Source organism: Salmo trutta, chromosome 3 (assembly GCF_901001165.1).
Source record: "Salmo trutta chromosome 3, fSalTru1.1, whole genome shotgun sequence".
In the NCBI taxonomy this organism is placed as follows: Eukaryota; Metazoa; Chordata; class Actinopteri; order Salmoniformes; family Salmonidae; genus Salmo; species Salmo trutta.
The window spans coordinates 53,247,460-53,268,292 of NC_042959.1; the positions used below are offsets into that span (position 1 = coordinate 53,247,460).

General features: G+C 42.6%; 1 protein-coding gene across 1 annotated transcript in view; it reads left to right on the forward strand.

Moving 5' to 3' along the window:
• Window positions 1–8,625: 8,625 nt before the first annotated feature.
• Window positions 8,626–20,833, forward strand: part of LOC115178475 (synaptic vesicle glycoprotein 2A-like) — a 53,784-nt gene continuing 41,576 nt past the window's right edge. Inside the window, exon 1 of the mRNA XM_029739684.1 lies at window positions 8,626–8,972. The gene's annotated coding sequence lies outside the window, so the exon portion shown is untranslated. The remainder of the gene's footprint in view (window positions 8,973–20,833) is intronic.

A 20,833-nucleotide genomic window follows, 5' to 3' on the forward strand; every position in this document is an offset into this window, starting at 1 on the left:
AAATGCGTCATGCAAGGAAATGCAAACAACCTTGTGTGCTCTGCAGAACGAAGGGTGGATGAATGAGGCACAGGAAATCCAAATGTATGCCAACAAAAACAACATGCACAATTTCTATCTTTGGCCCTAGAAGTCGCTCCATCACCCCCCTGAAAACAGCTGATGGTCTGAATCTCTTGAAGGACCAAAACCATATCCTGATGGTGGGCTGACCACTTTTTAACACTACTCAATCAACGCTCTCCTACTGACCACTCCATCCTGGAAGAACTGCCTGTCCATCCACCCAGTCAAGACCTCAACCATTCGCCAACCTTCCAAGAGGTGTTATCAGCTATCCGTTCCCTCAAGGGCAACACGGCTCCTGGTGCTGACAGCATCCCGGCAGAGCTACTTAAGAAGGGAGGTTACTTCTGCACCAGAGAGCTCCACCCGTACATCACTGAGGTTTGGGACCGGGAGATCGTCCCCCAACAGTGGCGGAATGCCAACATTGCACCATCTATAAGAACAAGGGTGACAAATCCATCTGTGGCAACAGCTGGGGAATATCCCTTCTGGCTGTTGCCGGCAAGGTCCTGGCCAAGGTGATGTTACACAGGCTGGTAAACAACAGAGTCACAATGCAGCTTCAGAAAGAACAGGAGTATTGTCAGCATGATATTCACCACACGGGATCTCCAGGAGAAATGCTGTGAACAACATCATGACCTTTTCATTGCCTTTGTCAACCTCTCTAAGGCCTTCGACACTGAACTACTATGGGGCATTCTACTCAAATTTGGCTGTCCAGATAAATTTGTCAACATCCTTTGCCAGTTCCATGATGGGATGAGGGCTCGGGTGGCCATAGGAGGGCAGGAGTCAGTGCCCTTTGGAGTAAGCATCGGTGGGAAGCAAGGGTGTGTGCTGGCACATGTACTTTTTAACATCTTCCTCCTATGTGTCACCCAGCTTCTCCATAAGGAGCTTGAGGACAGCAGCGGGTTTGCAGTGGACTTCAGGCTGGATGGAAACCTATTCAACATCAGGAAGCTCCAAGCAACCGCCAAGGTTTTGACGGCGTGGGTTCTTGAGCTGCAGTATGCTGATGGCTGTGCTCGTGGCCACACTCTGGAAGACCTTCAGTCTGTCCTTGTAGCGGCTGTGAGGGTCTATAGCAGGATGAGACCGTCTATCAACACCACCAAGACAGAGGTGGCCTACCAATGGAGATCTAGCCCTCCTCCCACCATGCCTGTCTTCACCATTGAACACAAATCACTGGCAATAGTCCCATCCTTCAAATACCTGGGCAGCATCCTCTCGGAGGACTGCAGCATCGACTTCGAAATTCAAAATAGGATAAAGCATCAACTGCCTTCAGGAAACTCAGTCTTTCAAAACAGGGATCTCCACCTCCACACCAAAGTTGCCGTCTATCACGCAGTCTGTATCACCACACTTCTTTACAGCTGTGAATCCTGGGTCACATAAGATGCCTGCAGCGCAGGTGTTGAACGCTGAGCTGTAGTCAATGAACAGCATTCTCATGTAGGTGATCCTTTTGTCAAGGGCAGTGTGGAGTGCAATAGAGATTGCATCATCTGTGGATCTGTTGGGGCAGTATGCGAATTGGAGTCGGTCCAGGGTTTCCGGGATGATCATGTTGATGTGAGCCATGACCAGCCTTTCAAAACATTTCATGGCTACAGATGTGAGTGCTACAGGGCGGTAGTCATTTAGGCAGGTTACCTTTGCGTTCTTGGGCACAGGGACTATGGTGGTCTGCTTGAAACATGTATTACAGACTGAGTCAGGGAGAGATTGAAAATGTCAGTGAAGACACTTGCCAGCAGGTCAGCACATGCTCTGAGTATGTGTCCTGTTAATCTGTCTGAATGATAACCTGTTTAAAAAAGATCTTACATCACCTATGGATCACAGTGGTCCAGAACAGCTGGTGCCCTCATGCATGGTTCAGTGTTTGCCTCGAAGCGAGTATAGAAGGCATTTAGCTCAACTAGTATGCTCACGTCAGGTTGCAGCTGGGGTTCCCTTCGTAATCCGTAATAGTTTGCAAGCCCTGCCACATCCAATGAGTGTCAAAGCCGGTGTAGTAGGATTCAATCTTAGTCCTGTATTAAAGCTTTCCCTGTTTGATGGTTCATTGGAGGGTGTAGCAGGATTTCTTATAAGCGCCCAGATTAGTCTCCCGCTCCTTGAAAGCGACAGCTCTAGCCTTTTAGCTCAGTGCGGATGTTGCCTGTAATCCATGGCTTCTGGTTGGGATATGTGCTTACAGTCACTGTGGTGAACAATGTCATTGATGCACTTATTAATGAAGGCCGATGACGGATGTGGTAGTATACTCCTCAATGCCATCGGATGAATCACGGAACATATTCCGTTCTGCAGAATAGTCAGGCCAGAGATCACAATAGAGGACAGGAAGCTCTGGAAGACACATTTTTCATGCCGTGGACCCCAGACAACCAGATGATGTGCTGCAATCATTCAAGTCTTCAAACAGAGTAATACAATTCAAACTTTATTTTTTAGCAAAATAAATATTTACAATATGATATTGAACACTTTAAAAGTAGCATGGCACTGTACAATTAAGTTAAATTAAAATGCATAAGCTGTAAGTACACTCAAAATATAAAATAAGGTGCAAATGTCTAATAATAATAATCAGTACACATAAATATAAAGAACTGTCTGACAAACATCTAATATTTATCTTAGCTCTGGCTTAATCACCCTGCAATATCCACTCATGTTATGGCACACCAATGGACATTATCTGTAATGTTATGCACTTCCATTAGTTTCACTTCGACTACCATATTACACAAAGAAGAAAGACACAGCCACTTTCCATCACGTTACCAGATCACAATCTCAGTGTATGGCAGCGCATTCATGCTCTTTAGCCACCTGTTGCTTCAGGGTCCCACATGGCCCAAAGGAGGGGGTCCCCAGGTACCCATAAGAGGGGGGGCCCAGGTCCCCTAGCTGGCGGAGGGACTTGCACATGGGGCAGGGGTAATCAGAGAGGCCCTCGATGTCCTCGAAGGCCAGGTTGACGATCTGGTCTGTGCAGGGGTCACAGTAGAGATGGCCGCAGGACAGGCGTTTCAGGCGGGCTTCGTAGGAGATGCAGCACTGGCAGTGAGGCAGGTCTGGCCCCAGGGAGAGTGAGCCAGTCAGGGAGCTGCTTTCCAGACTACCTGCCTGGCTGGAGCTCAGCTTGCCTGGAGACCTACAAAGGGGATGAGAAGTTAGGGGTTGGACTCTGGGTAAGAGGTGAGTAACGTATACGCAGGGAGTCAGGAAGCAGGTGCAGAAGGTGAGTTTATTATTATTAAACATGAAGAAAATACAAAACAGGATACGCGTACTGAACGTGACCAAAACCAATACTGTCTGATGACTGAGGCTTACTGACGGCTATATGAAGGGAAAGTAATCAGGGCAGTGATGAAGTCCAGGTGTGCTTAACGATGGGGAGCAGGTTTGCGCAATGTGGATTGCTAGGACCGGTGGTTAGTAGACTGGTGATGTCGAGCGCCTGAGGGACGGAGCAGGAATAGGCGTGACAAGGTGTTTGCTGAAGTGCAATGGTAGGGGGTGTATAGACTATACAGTATGGTACTCTGAGAATCTTTCAAATGAATTTAGTCCAAACAAATGCTGTGGGGCAAAATGGTATGTAATAGAATCATATAAGTACAGAAACTATCATTCAGCAACCTGAATAGAAAACATATCATACATGCAGATATCATTGCATTTTCAGTAAGATATATAGTGTATGATATGCTTTGGTTTAACAAAGGGTTTCCAACAAAGTCCGATACATTTCTGGCTACATTTGTGGTCATGTAACACATTATTTCATCCCTCTCATAATTTGTCTCATGAAGACAATGTTGGAGAATGGAGGCAAACCTTTGTCATAACAACTAAAGGATGGATTATTTCTTCATAGTAAATATATTGTTACATTTTACAAACTCTTCTAGAGGGGGGATCAAATAGATTGTCCCATATGCTATTAATCTAGTCTTAAAACTGAAATGAAATATTATTTACTGTGATATTGACACTTCGGCTCTGACTCCATAATATACCAAACAAAATGTAAAACGCAACATGTAAGGTGTTGGTCCCATGTTTCATGAGCTGAAATAAAAAGATCCCAGAAATATTCCATACGCACAAAAAGTTCTCTCCAATTTTGTGCACAACTTTGTTTAGATCCCTGTTAGTGAGCATTTATCCTTTGCCAAGATAATCCATCCACCTGACAGGGGTGGCATATCAAGAAGCCAATTAAACAGCATGATCAGTACACAGGTGCACCTTGTGCTGGGGACAAAAGGCCACTAAAATGTGCAGTTTTGTCACACAACTCAATGCCACAGATGTCTCAAGTTGAGGGAGCGTACAATTGGCATGCTGACTGCAGGAATGTTCACCAGAGCTGTTCCAGATAATTGAATGTTCATTTCTCTACCATAAGCTGCATCCAACGTCGTTTTAGAATTTGGCATTACGTCCAACCGGCCTCACAACCGCAGACCACTTATCACCACGCCAGCCCAGGACCTCCACATCCGGTTTATTCACCTGCGGGATCGTCTGAGACTAGCCACCCAGAAAGCTGATGAAACTGTGGGTTTGCACAACCGAAGAATTTATCCACAAACTGTCAGAAACTGTCTCAAGGAAGCTCATCTACATGCTCGTCGTCCTCACCAGGGTCTTGATCTGACTGCAGTTTGATATCGTAAGCGACTTTAGTGGGCAAATGCTCACCATCGATGGCCACTGGCACGCTGGAGAAGTGTGCTCTTCACCGATTAATCCCGGTTTCAAATGTACCGGGAAGATGGCAGACAGCGTGTATGGCGTTGTGTGGGCAAGCGGTTTGCTGATATCAATGTTGAGAACAGAGTGCTCCATGGTGGCGATAGGGATTGGCAGGCATAAACTACGGACAACAAACGCAATTGAATTTGATCGATAGCCATTTGAATTACACAAAGATACCTTGACTAGATCCTGAAGCCCATTGTCGTACCATTCATCCGCCACCATCACCTCATGTTTCACCATGGTAATGTATGGCCCCATGTTGCAGGGATCTGTACACAATTCCTGGAAGCTGAAAATGTCCCAGTTCTTCCATGGCCCTGCATACTCACCAAACATGACACCCATTGAGCATGACAGCGTGTTCCAGTTCCCACCAATATCCAGCAACTTCGCACAGCCATTGAAGAGGAGTGAGACAACATTTCACAATCAACAGCCTGATCAACTTTATGCGACTGATGGTCACACCAGATGCTGACTGGTTCTGATCCACGCCCCTACCTTTTTTAAGGCATCTGTCCACAACAGATGCATATCTGTATTCCCAGTCGTGAAATCCATAGATTAGGACATAATTTATTTCAATTGACTGATATACTTATATGAATTGTAAAACAGTAAAATCTTTGACATTGTTGCATGTTTCCTGTACATTTTGTTCAGTTTAATATAGAATGGCATAAAAACTGTGCGATATCATACAATATTAAACAATTATGGTCATTGCGCGTGGGAAAATGTGATGGAATATTCTCACACTCACCTCTGTGAAGACGCCGAATCCTTAAAACAATCGAAGCTCAGAGCCGCTAAGATTCTCCACAAAAGATCCATACCGTTTCCTCTCATGGTAGTGCCAATATTTCATCGACCTGGTTTCTGGGGCACATCCTCTATGTGTCGCTCTTATTTCATATGTTACACTCTCTGTTGTCTTTAAAACCACCCTATCTAAATATGGAAATTAGGCAAATCAAAAATGCATAACAAAGCAGTATCGCTGTACCAGTTCCAGTCGAGAGAAAATGAATAACGTTACAATGGCAATTGCTTTCGATTGTTCCTCTAACTATAGTAGGTTACATTGACACGAGGTATTCACGGCACGCGAACAGAAACGGAATACGAAGTAGAGCAGCTGGAGTAATCAGGGTAGATTAAAAGCGCACATGACGTAGACTGGATTTGACCAAAACGCTGAAAACAGTTGATATTGACGTTTACGTTATTTATTATCATACATGAAAAGTCTATAGGTTACACTTGGCGTTTCGACATATAGCAATACGTTCATTTAATGCTCTGACTCTAAACGCGCATAGGTTTTTTTTATTTATGGGCCATGTGTTCATGTGGAATATCAGGTCATTAGGATGCGGCAATCGCTACATGAAGGCATAACTTCACAAGGTAGCCACAGGGTGGCGATACATACCTGTGCATTCTTTGACTAGACACTGTCCCACTGAGTTTTAACGTGCTACAATCAATACGTTTTTAGTTATATAGTCAGTCAATGGTTTTAACTTTATGTTTGAAAAAAAGAGTGGTTCCAATGCAAGTGTTCTATTATTTGTCTTATATTTGTATAATAAAGTATGAAATTAGAAGGCAGGGAAGGAAATGCATCGTAATATTGGCCCATGATGCTACTATTGTGCTCAGGAAATTGGATCTCTTTGTAATTAAACTAGGTGTTCTTGGTAAACCAGCACTGGCTAGGCTCACTTTTGTTATTGTACAAAGATATGATGCAGTCCTATATATTTTTTTTAAATTAAATGTAATAACTGGCAAATAATAGTCAAATATCTGCAAATAGCACTGAAGATCATGAAGGCCACATGAATGTAGGCCACATCATGTAGGCCACATGAAATGCTAGCTAGTCTGGGCAGTTTACTTTCAAGCACATTTGTTTGCTAAGATTGTAATCTTTTCTGTTAGTTATGTGGATCTCACACCAGCCATCTGCTGACTGGTTTAGGGGCAATTTGTGCAGCTGTTCCTCTGGTTCCTCTGAGGGTGATGCATGGATAGGTGTTGCTCCTCCTCCCTCCACTGGAGTCTGGACCATCTGTGGAAATTATGTCTAGGTGAGATACAGTATGGCATTATAAGCACCTACTGCAATACAGGATTATCATTTTACTCAGGGTTCCATTGATACAGTGATTATAGGGATTATGGTATTATATTAATATGAATTTAGTTAAAGTATTATAGATAGTAACGGAAATACGATTTTGGTCACTTTTCATTACAGTATTGTTAACATGCAATTTCACAACATGAAAATCATATAAAAACCTTATAGAAACATGTCTTGTTTACTGTAGCAATAGGCACCACATCTTCCCCAAATATCTTTTAATGTGTTTCATTAAAACCAGCATGGCCTCCCTAATGAATTCTGGGATGGTATCACAGCACCCTGAGAGTTCCATTTCCTGACTTCTGTTCTGACCTTAATTGTATGCTTTTCAAGTATGCTTCCAAGTTGGATCATGCTACGAGTGAGAAGTCACTTGGAACTCTAATGCAGATCCCTCACATCAATGCTGATTAAATAACAAGGCAGCTTTAATCTGTCGACTTTTGACCCTGACCAATCAGATCTCTCACCAACAAACCGTGTTGGAAATGATTGGAAGACAGTGATGCGTTGCACTGTACTCCTCACATATGTTAGCCAGGGTAGGGGGAAGAGTGTAAGAGAAGCCATATAGCTATTCTAACATAATGCCAGGCATTCACTGAGCATCCCACTGGGACTGAGTACAGAGCATCAGAGGTTAGGAGTACAATGGGATATCCTGATGTCCTGTTCCCATCAACATCATGGTCATGTGACCTGTCATTTTGACAGCTTCAATCAATCACTCTTCTCACTTTTTGTGAATTAAAGGGTATAGGCTTATCTAATGTGGAATCAGGGCAGAGATTGGGGAAAAGATAGGAGTAGGACTGTTGTGGTCAATAGATACCAGCCTGTAGGACCTGTCCTGGCAGCTGGCAGCTGGCCATCTCTGAAATAGACTGTGGCTGGCAACTATAGTAAGGCCTGAAGCTAAAGGCCAGGGACTCATCTGGTTTGATGAGATCATGATGGAGAGGGTTTGCAGTTGGCATGGCAACAGGTAGGCCTATCAGTGTTAGATGTATGGTGCAGTGTACAGTTTGGTAGTGTATGTTAGTCTATTTTGGTGTTACAATTTATGGTTTGCACAGACAGTGGTAAGGTTTCTCCATCTCAGTTCAACAGATGAATTTACAGCAATAACTTTCCTGAAAATATGTCACACCTTTTACTTCTCCCAAATGATTTATCAGTCTTTTATTGCACATGTATTAATTTAAAGTTGATACTGATAGCCTAATGAGTATTCATGATGATACCCAAAATAAATACCTAAAAGTAAAGTTCTACACAAGATGTACACATTTAAATTCAAGCCAGTGCTGCTTTAATTCAAAACAACACTTGAGTCATCCAAATCAATATCAAACAGTATCATTTTTCATGGCCAATTATAGCCACGAGCTACAGCACGTGTAGGCAGAGACAACTCGTGCACAGATCCTTGCACCAACAATTTGGTGAGTATGGCGAAAATCTAAGTCGAATCCATATCAGTTTGGGAAGAAATCTATAGCGTCTATAAAAACGAAAATCCCCTTAAGATACATTATATCATAATATGTCTTCAAATGCTTCCGTTGTTGGAAGAATTAATGAATGACGCGTCACAAACGGCATACGGCTCCATTGACATTCTAACGTCCACACTGAAGCAAAAGAGGAACCCCTCTCTGAAGAGAATGGGGTACGCGAGAGGAGAGGGATGGATGCTCGAGAGGAGGGGGATGCACGAGAGGAGGGGGATGCTCCAAGAAGGATGCTGTGTGGTAGGGTAGCGCTGTCGTACCACGTCAGCCTTGTGCACATAACAGGGTTAGGTTGTATTCTAAACTGGGTACGTGACCACAGAACAATTTTCATAGACCGGATTTAACACCTTTATATTTTTTTGAACACGGTGACAACCTTAAGAAATAAATACAGTTAAGGTCAAGTGGAAAAACGCCAACCTTTTCTACCAAAGGTAAGGACGATTATAAGTCTTGGTTACATTTATTTCCCGCTTATTTCGTCATAGTCGATGTTTATCAAGAGCATTTAGGGTAGTATTGCAATAATTGTGTTAAATAGCCTAGTCAATAGTTTCCCACGGCTGTCCGCGCCGAGCTCCGGATGTTATTTTGAGCGATAGCAAGAACGCACAACCGATAGAAAATGACCCCCACCCCATCCCATAATAGCCTGTTAGTGAAAGAGCCAGTGGAGAAGTTAACGTCTGTGAGTAAAATACAAGTGATACAAATCTGTTTCTACAACAAAAACAACATATCTCCGAAGAACGAATAGCATTTCTAAAGCCACCAAATTTGTCTAAAGCCACCAAATTTGTCTCGGTGGTCTCGTGCGTAATAATGTAAACCTGCACCCCAGCTCCATCCCTGCGCTATCACATCTTAGCCATTATTACTATTGAAAACTGAGTTCTTCTCAAGCATGACATAACCTGGATAAATATAGGCTACAGTACGTGTACGTATAGTGGTGAAGACTCTTCCATAGTTTTGTTTATGGTTAAGTGGCGTTGATTTACATAATTACTCTCATCTTCGCCTCGCCCCTTCACCAGTCTGGACTACTTGCATTTGATTTAATGGTTGGATATATTCACCCTGAACCATAAGGTATAGGCTACACACACTGTTGAGCATCAGTGAATGTTTTTAACATAAGCTATATGTAGACTGTTTATTTTGAATTTTAAAAGAAGCGGCATAAACTGCTGCGACCTATTCATTACGCGTAGAACGCGATAAATGACCTTGCGCTCTGTGAACCTGAAGATGAACGAATCTTGCTTAGAACTAAACGAATTGACGAAATCTTATTTTATTTTTTTCTATGCCATTGCAGTGTGGCGTTAGTTCTGCTACAATGACCTTGCCATTAAAAAACATGACACATAACCCCATATAGTCGATTTTTGAAGGCAACGTCGAGTTGTCGGTTGTCCCAGCGTCTATGAATGGATAGGCTACGGTTACTGATTGACATGTTGGCCTGATAGAAAGGGCTTTCTGGGAAAAATATTCGATCTGATTGTAAAATGATTTTACAACAATTGACACCTATCTCTTTAACAATCCTTTATTCGCAATCACTGTTACATTTTGTTTACTCGGCTATAGCCATAGAATGTTGTAACAATGTTCATGTGTTCTCACCTTGGATAGGATTAACTACAATATGGCCTTTACCAATAGAATGATAGCCTACACATGTTTATTTGGTTAACACACTATTTATTAAGATCAATATGTGATTGGAAGATGCTTTGTGATTGGAATACAGTGATTGCCAAATAGTGACACCATATTTACTACCCTCCCTTTCATTTGTTATGCTTGTTGTCAATCAATCCTGCTGTAGCTTGCAAAGCCTGTTGGTGACTCAGATATAAACTCAGCAAATAAAGAAACATCCTCTCACTGTCAACTGCGTTTATTTTCAGCAAACTTAACATGTGTAAATATTTGTATGAACATAACAAGATTTAACAACTGAGACCTAAACTGAACAAGTTCCACAGACATGTGACTAACAGAAATTGAATAATGTGATCCTGAACAAAGTGGGGGTCAAAATCAAAAGTAACAGTCAGTATCTGGTGTGGCCACCAGCTGCATTAAGTACTGCAGTGCATCTCCTCCTCATGGACTGCACCAGATTTGCCAGTTCTTGCTGTGAGATGTTACCCCACTCCTCCACCAAGGCACCTGCAAGTTCCCGGACATTTCTGGGGGGAATGGCCCTAGCCCTCACCCTCCGATCCAACAGGTCCCAGACGTGCACAATGGGATTGAGATCCGGGCTCTTCGCTGGCCATGGCAGAACACTGACATTCCTGTCTTGGAGGAAATCACGTACAGAACGAGCAGTATGGCTGGTGGCATTGTCATGCTGGAGGGTCATGTCAGGATGAACCTGCAGGAAGGGTACCACATGAGGGAGGATGATATCTTTCCTGTAACGCACAGCATTGAGATTGCCTGCAATGACAACAAGCTCAGTCCGATGATGCTGTGACACACTGCCCCAGACCATGATGGACCCTCCACCTCCAAATCGATCCCGCTCCAGAGTACAGGCCTCGGTGTAACGCTCATTCCTTTGATGATAAACGCAAATCCGACCATCACCCCTGGTGTGACAAAACTGCGACTCGTAAGTGAAGAGCACTTTTTGCCAGTCTGGTCCAGCGACGGTGGGTTTGTGCCCATAGGCGACGTTGTTGCCGGTGATGTCTGGTGAGGACCTGCCTTACAACAGGCCTACAAGCCCTCAGTCCAGCCTCTCTCAGCCTATTACAGTCTGAGCACTGATGGAGGGATTGTGCGTTCCTGGTGTAACCCGGCAGCCATCCCGTACCTATCCCGCAGGTGTGATGTTCGGATGTACCGATCCTGTGCAGGTGTTGTTACATGATCAGCTGTCTGTCCTGTCTCCCTGTAGCGCTGTCTTAGGCGTCTCACAGTACGGACATAGCAATTTATTGCCCAGGCCACATCTGCAGTCCTCATGCCTCCTTGCAGCATGCCTAAGGAATGTTCACGCAGATGAGCAGGGACCCTGGGCATCTTTCTTTTGGTGTTTTCAGAGTCAGTAGAAAGGCCTCTTTAGTGTCCTCAGTTTTCATAACTGTGACAATAATTGCCTACCGTCTGTAAGCTGTTAGTGTCTTAACGACTGTTCCAAAGGTGCATGTTCATTAATTGTTTATGGTTCATTGAACAAGCATGGGAAACAGTGTTTAAACCCTTTACAATGAAGATCTGTGAAATTATTTGGAGTTTTATGAATTTTATTTGAAAGACAGGGTCCTGAAAAAGGGATGTTTCTTTTTTGTCTGAGTTTATAAATGTATGTTTTTCTCTAACCTTGCAGTAATTCCTCCGTCAGTCTCTTGGCTGATTCACTACTCTTCTGATGCTGCAATACTCATTGTAGTGTAACCTTGAGAGATTACTTCTGGAAGGTGTGAGTACTGTAGAGTACAGGGTAAAACAGAATACACTGAGAATGGCGTGGCAGTTCAGGTTGGCGACAGTTACAGTCATGCCCATGATGATACATTCCTCTTCAATGCATAGTCTTCATTGAGGTTTTGATATTACTCCCTCTGTTGTTTGTGCTTGTTCAACAACCCGTTGAGGCCAGATGAGGCATTTCTAAAGTGGCGTTAAAGGCAGTATTCATTAAATACAGTGGCTGTTTGGGCTCCTTGAGCAGTGATGTGGCACAGAAGTACAATCAAGTACCAGCAAGCTTGACAAACTGGGGAAGTATTGAGACACAAGGGGCACTGGATCAAGTTCTGGGTGGCTATACTAAGGGAGAGTTGGTCTAATCGTACAGTAACAATATAATGGAGGTTATCCATTGAAGAGGGAGAGTATCATGGATATGCGACAGCAGCTCCAGCCTCCACATTTAGCCAGACGACAGGGACGGGAGCTGGACTGTTTGGTGTTGTTATTTTCTGCCTGCTACCTCTGCTGATTAGGGTGTGCTCTGGACTGTCCTCAAAGGTAAGCCTTGTCACAAGTTACAACTTGACTCCTTGGTGGCTGCGAGCACTGGGGCTTACTGCATTATCATAGCACATCCTAAAACAGACCAGCAACACAGACATTCAACTCATTCTCATTCTCATCCACCACTATCCAATACATATCGTTGAGATCACTTGATCAGTGCAGGTGCTGCTAAATTTAGACAGTCCACTTCCACCACCACCTAGCAACCCAGAAACACAGGCCATCGGTCAAATACATACTTACGTGTTTTACATTTCTACTCTCTTATAGATTGACTGTACAACAGAGATAATCAATGCCTTTTTTTCTGCCTCTCGACGGAGTTCTCAAAGCACAATACCATCAGTCTTCTACTGACAGCACATTTGCTTTTAATCTGCCATAAGGGGTATCTACCTCAGAGGAACGTAATGTTGTAAACCAAACTGTAAAGCGGTAGCAAAACAAATAGCCTCAGTGCACGCAGTAGGACAACAGAGCAAACCATGTAGCTGTGTAGTAGCAATTTCAAACACTTCCCTTTGGCAAACTTTGTAACAGTCCAGCAACAACAAATGGTATTAAACCAATGCATAGCACTGAGAATGGAGAGCTTGCCATAGTTTCTACAGAATGCAGTGGTGGGGATATCTGCATAGAGAGTACCCCAGTCCCCAGCATCATAATCTTTTCCTCCCATAATCCCTGCAGTATATTATTGGGTTCTGTTAGAGAAATTACCTTCTCCTCTCTGGTATTTCACTGCAGTGTACAATTTTCTTTTTGTAAGATTCCTTTTCTCCAGCAAGGACATTTTATACTTTCCTCTCCAACCTTTCACAATTGTCACATCCAGCACACATTGTCACGATTTTCCATTAATTCAGTTCAAAGCCTGGCATTATTGTGTTAGCATCTAGAACTGCTGCTACATTTGAAACAGTAGACTGACTACAACATTGTTGTTATGAGTCATGAAACGACCATGAAAATTGTAAAAAGCCTCTACATATCTATTATTTCATATGTAGGTATAATCAAATGCCAATAGCTTCTATTAGAGAATCAGAACCTCCGTTTAAAGGTGGGCAGGACTGGTACAAAGGAGTTCCCCTTGACATGGATACCACCAACATCAAATTCAAGTACTGGACTGTTAAAACCTATGGACCGTTACATCATTGAAGGGTATAACAAGCTCATTGAGTTGTCTCCCTCTGCATATATCACCCATTGCATTCCCTTGTTGCCTCTCAAAACCGACATGAAGAAGCCCTCTCAAATAGTACAATATTTTGTATATTCAACTATTCTGTAGCAAGGGCAACTTCCACAGATGCTTATAATGGCATTTTCATTATAGGCACTGGGAATGCATCCACAGCTGTTTTTTTCTTCGAATATCCATATAGCAGTGTAGGGAACTAAAATGGATGCTGGGATGAGATGTTGTTTGACATGGTGTTGCTAACTGCTGTAGTGAGCCCAGGTTGACAACGCACACTGAGAGGTTCCACCCATGGAATGATGGCAGTGATGACGTGACTCATGTTGGGCTGCGCCCTTTCCAGAGGGGACCTCTCTCTCTCTTTCTCTGCAGAACCATGCATACTGTCTGGGTGGGTGGAGCTACTGTATGAGCCATGAAAGGAGTGTGTTTACGCACCTCCAAACATGACATTGGAGCTGGGCAGAAAAGAACAGCTAAATAAATAGATATTGTCTACTCTCTGTTTGCTGCTCCTGCTGAACAGCCTCTCATCATCCTCTCTCAGGTACACCTCCACCCTGTAATGCCCAACCCAGGAGTGTCCAGCCTGTGCAGTGTTCAGGCAGCAGGGACACAATGTAATCGAATAAAGAAATGCATTTCCTTTGGGACTCTTTCTAGGTACAGTACCAGTCAAAAGTTTGGACACACCTACTCATTCAAGGGTTTTTCTTGATTTCACTATTTTCTACATTGTAGAAAAAACACATATGGAATCATGTAGTAACCAAAAAAGTCTTAAACAAATCAAAATATATTTTAGATTTTAGATTCTTCAAAGTAGTTGCCTTGATGACAGCTTTGCACACTCCTGGCATTCTCTCAACCAGCTTAATGAGGAATGCTTTCCCAACAGTCTTGAAGGAGTTCCCACATATGCTGAGCACTTGTTGGGTGCTTTTCCTTCACTGTGCGGTCCAACTCATCCCAAACCATCTCAATTGGGTTGAGGTCTGGTGATGCAGCACTCCATCACTCTCCTTCTTGGTCAAATAGCCCTTACACAGCCTGGAGGTCATTGTCCTGTTGAAAAACAAATGATAATCCCACTAAGCGCAAACCAGATTGGATGGCGTTACACTGCAGAATGCTGTGATAGCCATGCTGATTAAGTGTGCCTTTGAGTTCTAAATAAGCACCCCCACACCTCCTCCTCCATGCTTCACGGTGGGAACCACACATGTAGAGATCCTCCGTTCACCTACTCTGCATCTCACAAAGACAAGGCGGTTGGAACCAACATTTCAAATTTGGACTCCTAAGACCAGAGGACAGATTTCAACCGGTCTAATGTCCATTGCTCGTGTTTCTTGGCCTAAGAAAGTCTCTTCTTATTGGTGTCCTTTAGTAGTGGTTTCTTTGCAGCAATTTGATCATGAAGGTCTGATTCACACAGTCTCCTCTGAACAGTTGATGTTGAGATGTATCTGTTACTTGAAATCTGTGAAGCATTTATTTGGCTGCAATTTCTGAGGTTAGTAACTCTAATGAACTCATCGTCTGCAGCAGAGGTAACTCTGGGTCTTCCTTTCCTGTGGCGGTCCTCATGAGGGCCGGTTTCATCATAGCGCTTGATGGTTTTTGCGACTACACTTGAAGAAACTTTCAAAGTTCTTGAAATTTTCTGGATTGACTGATATTCATGTCTTAAAGGATCGGACCCTTTTTTCAATTTTCGCCTGCAATGACACCCAAATCTAACTGCCTGTAGCTCAGGACCTGAAGCAAGGATATGCATAATCTTGATACAATTTGAAAGTAAACACTTTGAAGTTTGTGGAAATGTGAAATTAATGTAGGAGAATATAACATATTCGATCTGGTAAAAGACAATACAAAGAAAACAACATGCGTGTTTTTGTTTTGTTCCATTGTCTTTGAAATGCAAGAGAAAGGCCAAAATGTGATATTCCAGGTTAGGCCCAATTTATATTTTGGCCACTAGATGGCAGCTGTGTATGTGAAAAGTGTTAGACTGATTCAATGAACCATTGCATGTCTGTTCAAAATGTTGTATAAAGACTGCCAAAATGTGGCTAATTGGTTTATTTATTACGTTTTCAATTTTATAACTGCACTCTTCTCAAACAATAGCATGGTATTCTTTCACTGTAATAGCTACTGTAAATTGGACAGTGCCATTAGATTAACTAGAATTTAAGCTCTCTGCCCATATCAGATATGTCTATGTCCTGGGAAATGTTCTTGTTACTTACAAGCTCATGCTAATCACATTAGCCTACGTTAGTTCAAGCGTCCCACAGGGCGGACACCGATCCTGTAGAGGTTAAAGTAATGATGAACTGTCGTTTTTATTTGCTTATTTGAGCTGTTCTTGCCATAATATGGACTTGGTCTTTTACCAAATAGGGCTATCTTCTGTATACCACCCCTACCTTGTCATAACACAACTGATTGGTTCAAACCATTCAAAAAAGAAAGAAATTCCACAAATGAACTTTTAACAAGGCACACCTGTTAATTGAAATGCATTCCAGGTGACTACCTCATGAAGCTGGTTGAGAGAATGCCAAGCGTGTGCAAAGCTATCATCAAGGCAAATGGTGGCTACTTTGAAGAATCTCAAATATAACATATATTTGGATTTGTTTAACACTTTTTTGGTTACTACATGATTCCAAATGTGTTACGTCATAGCTTTGATGTCTTCACTATTATTCTACAATGTAGAAAATAGTAAAAACAAAGAAAATCCTTGAATGAGTAGGTGTGTCCAAACTTTTGACGGGTACTGTATATCGCCCACATCGTTGTAGACTACTGTAAGCTGAATACATTTGACCAATGTCCTGTTGGTGGGAGTTTATCACCTCACGTGCCCATACATCATCACTGAGGGATGACTTGGCCGCTGCACCTCTGTCCTTGTGCCCAGAAAACCAGGCATGAATAATGGATGGGTGTTTCGATCGGTCCAGGCAACCCCTGGACGCTTACACCAGAGCAGCCAATAACGGATGGATGTTTCGACCAGCCCAGGCCACCCCTGGACGCTCAGACCAGAGCAGCAGATGTCTGAATAACGGCAAGAGAGAAAAAGGAACTGAGTCATAACTTAGCTGTCTAAGTAGATCATATTTTGAAAGTTACTGTAATAACCTCACCTCACCCGTCCCTATTTTCCACAACTTCCTTTTTTAAAATTATACTCTTTTCTCTCCTTTCTTTGCAGTTTGTGGTAGATTGACATGAAATAAAAAGGTGTGTGTGCGTGCGAGCTTGTACGTATGTCCTCAAGGGAGTTCCAAGGCCTTCTCCCTGTCTGCCTTACCTCAACAGAGCACTCTATTGTCCACCTAGACTTATTCCTTAAGGGCAATTCAATGACTTTATTACCTAGACAGACTCTGTCGAGTCTATCATGTTGTAGAGTATTCTCAAAACTGCAACTCATGCAACTTTCGCTTAGAATTAGATTAAGTGAAACGGTATTGGTTTAACCTCTGGTCTTTCAGAGCGGCACCTCACCCGCTCAAAGGGGAACCAATTTAAACACATTTACCTAATTTCACACATTCAGGAGCATTCTACAGTATAGGATCTTTAGTTTTGGACCATTGGTTCCTCATTTAGTTCAATCTTTAGTCTCTAGAGGGACATATATTTCCATTGCAGTTAGTCTGTTACAAACAAATGTTGAGCTATTTGTATTCCATGTTGTTTGCTACCCCCTCACTAACAAGCTTTCTGGTATTGAGGAAATTATAGAAAGCACAAAAGAGAGACACAAGAATGTGAATTTGGTCTCTCGCTCGATGTGTACTGTACACTGGAAATGATTATGGTCTACACACCTGTATTGATAGTAATACCTATGAACGTGTCTATGGGTTATGTGCTCCCTGTTGAACAGAAACATACTGCCCAATCAAATATACTTGACTAGATACACATCCTCCTCAGTGTGTATGTGTTTCACCACGGTGGACAGAATGATACCATCATAGGTGTTTGTTGACTGGACCCTGTGGGGATCACTTCAAACAGACCAGACGTGTGCCAGGAGTGAGTGGGCACGGCCCAGCATGCAGTGCTCTGCACACATGACCCAGGCAAGCCAAGGTTTTGCTGGGAGTATGGTGTGGAAATATGGCTCAACCAGAAACTTGATACATTGGATACTATTTGAGGTATATCTAAGCAATAAGGCACGAGGGGGTGTGGTATATGGCCAAAATACAACAGCTAAAGGCTGTTCTTATGTGCGACGCAGCGCAGAGTGCCTGGATACAGCCCTTAGCCGTGGTATATTGGCCGTATACCACAAACCCCCGAGGTGCCTTATTGCTATTATAAACTGGTTACCAACATAATTAGAGCAGTAAAAATACATGTTTTGTCATAACCGTGGTATACGGTCTGATATACCCCGGCTGTCAGCCAATCAGCATTTAGGGCTCGAACCACCCAGTTTATAATTATATATACTGTCAGCCTTCCCAGGTAGTGAAGAAACAGGGATAAAGATTACTGCGGTTACCTATAAAGGATATTGATGGTTTTCCCCATAACTAATCATGGCCATGCGTCTTATCTCCTCACCGTGTACAGTAAATCTGAAGCCAATTGCTATTCATTTGGACCATAACACTATAAATCATATACGTGGAAATTCCCAGCAATTTAATTCACATTTGACTGTGTGTTTATTAATAGTAAGAAAACTCTTTTGGACATCAGCAGGAAATTACTGGCATGTTCCACTGTATTTCAGTTGGGTTTATCAGGCATGAGTCATAATGCACTGGAGCTGCAGTTTAGCAGAGCTGCTTTAGCTACACTTCTGATGATTATAGCTTGGCTGCTGATGACTCCAAGCCACTCTCTCTCTGCAGTATTGTACTATAACTTGGTGTTGATGAGCTTTTCCATGAAAGGTTCTATTATGTTACCTCTTAGTCAGCCTCAATGTCCACGTTGACACAGGCAGGCCAATTCTGATAAAAAAAATGTTGTTCTGCTAATTTCATTCATACCTTTCTGAAGTTCTAGTTAATATGCTGTAACATTTAGCATGTCTTCTCACCAGAATAGCATAGCTCAAGGGAAGATATATGATCATACCAACCGACAGCTGTCCTTCTTAATCCACAGCTGGAAAGGACATTTCCTTTTGCCTTGTTGAAGGCGGTACTTTGAACCGATGTAAGAATAAGTGGCTTTTCAATTGCACATTATTGCTATATTTGGCTCTGAAAAAGATCTGATGTGAAAAGATAAGATGTGATTGGTCAAAAGACCAAATATTAGAAAGAAAAAAATCAGAATTGGGCTGCCTGTGTAAACACAGCCAATGAGAGTTGACAGTGGCTTTGTCATCGGTGGTGACCTGATCTGTTTTGGGTTGTAACTAAGGACACTTCTTATCTTATTAATAAAAGGCATCTATCATCTGAAGTGTCATCATCGGAAAAGACCTGTTCTATAATGTGCAGATGGTACTGTTTGCACAGTATTCTCATTGAGGACTTATGCTTGGGAATTAACAACCTATAGGTCTAGTATATAATCATTGAGACAAACATGTCCTTTTATGAAGGCGGTCTGCTTCCAAATGTGATTTAGAGTGATGACAGTGGAGCACACACCTACACGGGGGGAGTTATTATAGACATCTGCAGTTGGATGAGGTGGCAGAGGGCCAACATGGAGGTGTTGGAGAGAGAGAGAGATAGTGTGTGTGTGTGATTAGAAGTGGAGGTACAGTTGAAGTTGGAAGTTTACATACACCATAGCCAAATATATTTAAACTCAGTTTTTCACAATTCCTGACATTTAATCCTATTAAAAATTCCCTGACTTAGGTCAGTTAGGATCACCACTTTCTTATAAGCATGTGAAATGTCAGAATAATATTAGAGAGAATGATTTATTTCAGCTTTTATTTCTTTCATCACACTCCCAGTGGGTCAGAAGTTTACATACACTCAATTAGTATTTGGTAACATTGCCTTTAAATTGTTTAACCTGGGTCAAATGTTTCAGGTAGTCTTCCACAAGCTTCCCACAATAAGTTGGGTGAATTCTGGCCCATTCCTCCTGACAGAGCTGGTGTAACTGAGTCAGGTTTTTAGGCCTCCTTGCTTTTTCAGTTCTGCCCACACATTTTCTATAGGATTGAGGTCAGGGCTTTGTGATGGCCACTCCAATACCTTAACTTTGTTGTCCTTAGGCCATTTTGCCATAACTTTGGAAGTATACTTGGGGTCATTGTCCATTTGTAAGACCCATTTGCGACCAAGCTTTAACTTCCTGACTGATGTCTTGAGATGTTGCTTTAATATAGCCACAAAATTTTACTTCCTCATGATGTCATCTATTTTGTGAAGTGCACCAGTCCCTCCTGCAGCAAATCACCCCCACAACATGATGCTGCCAACCCCATGTTTCACAGTTGGAATGGTGTTCTTCGGCTTGCAAGCCTCCCCCTTTTTCCTCCAAACGTAACGATGGTCATTATGGCCAAACAGTTCTATTTTTGTTTCATCAGACCAGAAGATATTTCTCCAAAAAGTACGATCTTTGTCCCCATGTGCAGTTGCAAACCGTAGTCTGGCTTTTTTATGGCGGTTTTGGAGCAGTGGCTTCTTTTTTGCTGAACGGCCTTTCAGGTTATTTCGATATCGGACTCGTTTTACTGTGGATATAGATACTTTTGTACCTGTTTTCTCCAGCATCTTCACAAGATCCTTGCTGTTGTTCTGGGATTGATTTGCACTTTTCACACCACAGTACATTAATCTCTGGTCCCATGGTGTTTATGCTTGCGTACAATTGTTTGTATAGATGAACGTGGTACCTTCAGGCGTTTGGAAATTGCTCCCAAGGATGAACCAGACTTGTGGAGGTCTACAAATTTTTTTCTGAGGTCTTGGCTGATTTCTTTTGATTTTCCCATGATGTCAAGCAAAGAGGCACTGAGTTTGAAGGTAGGCCTTGAAATACATCCACAGGTACACCTCCAATTGACTCAAATGATGTCAATTAGCCTATCAGAAACTTCTAAAGCCATGACATCAA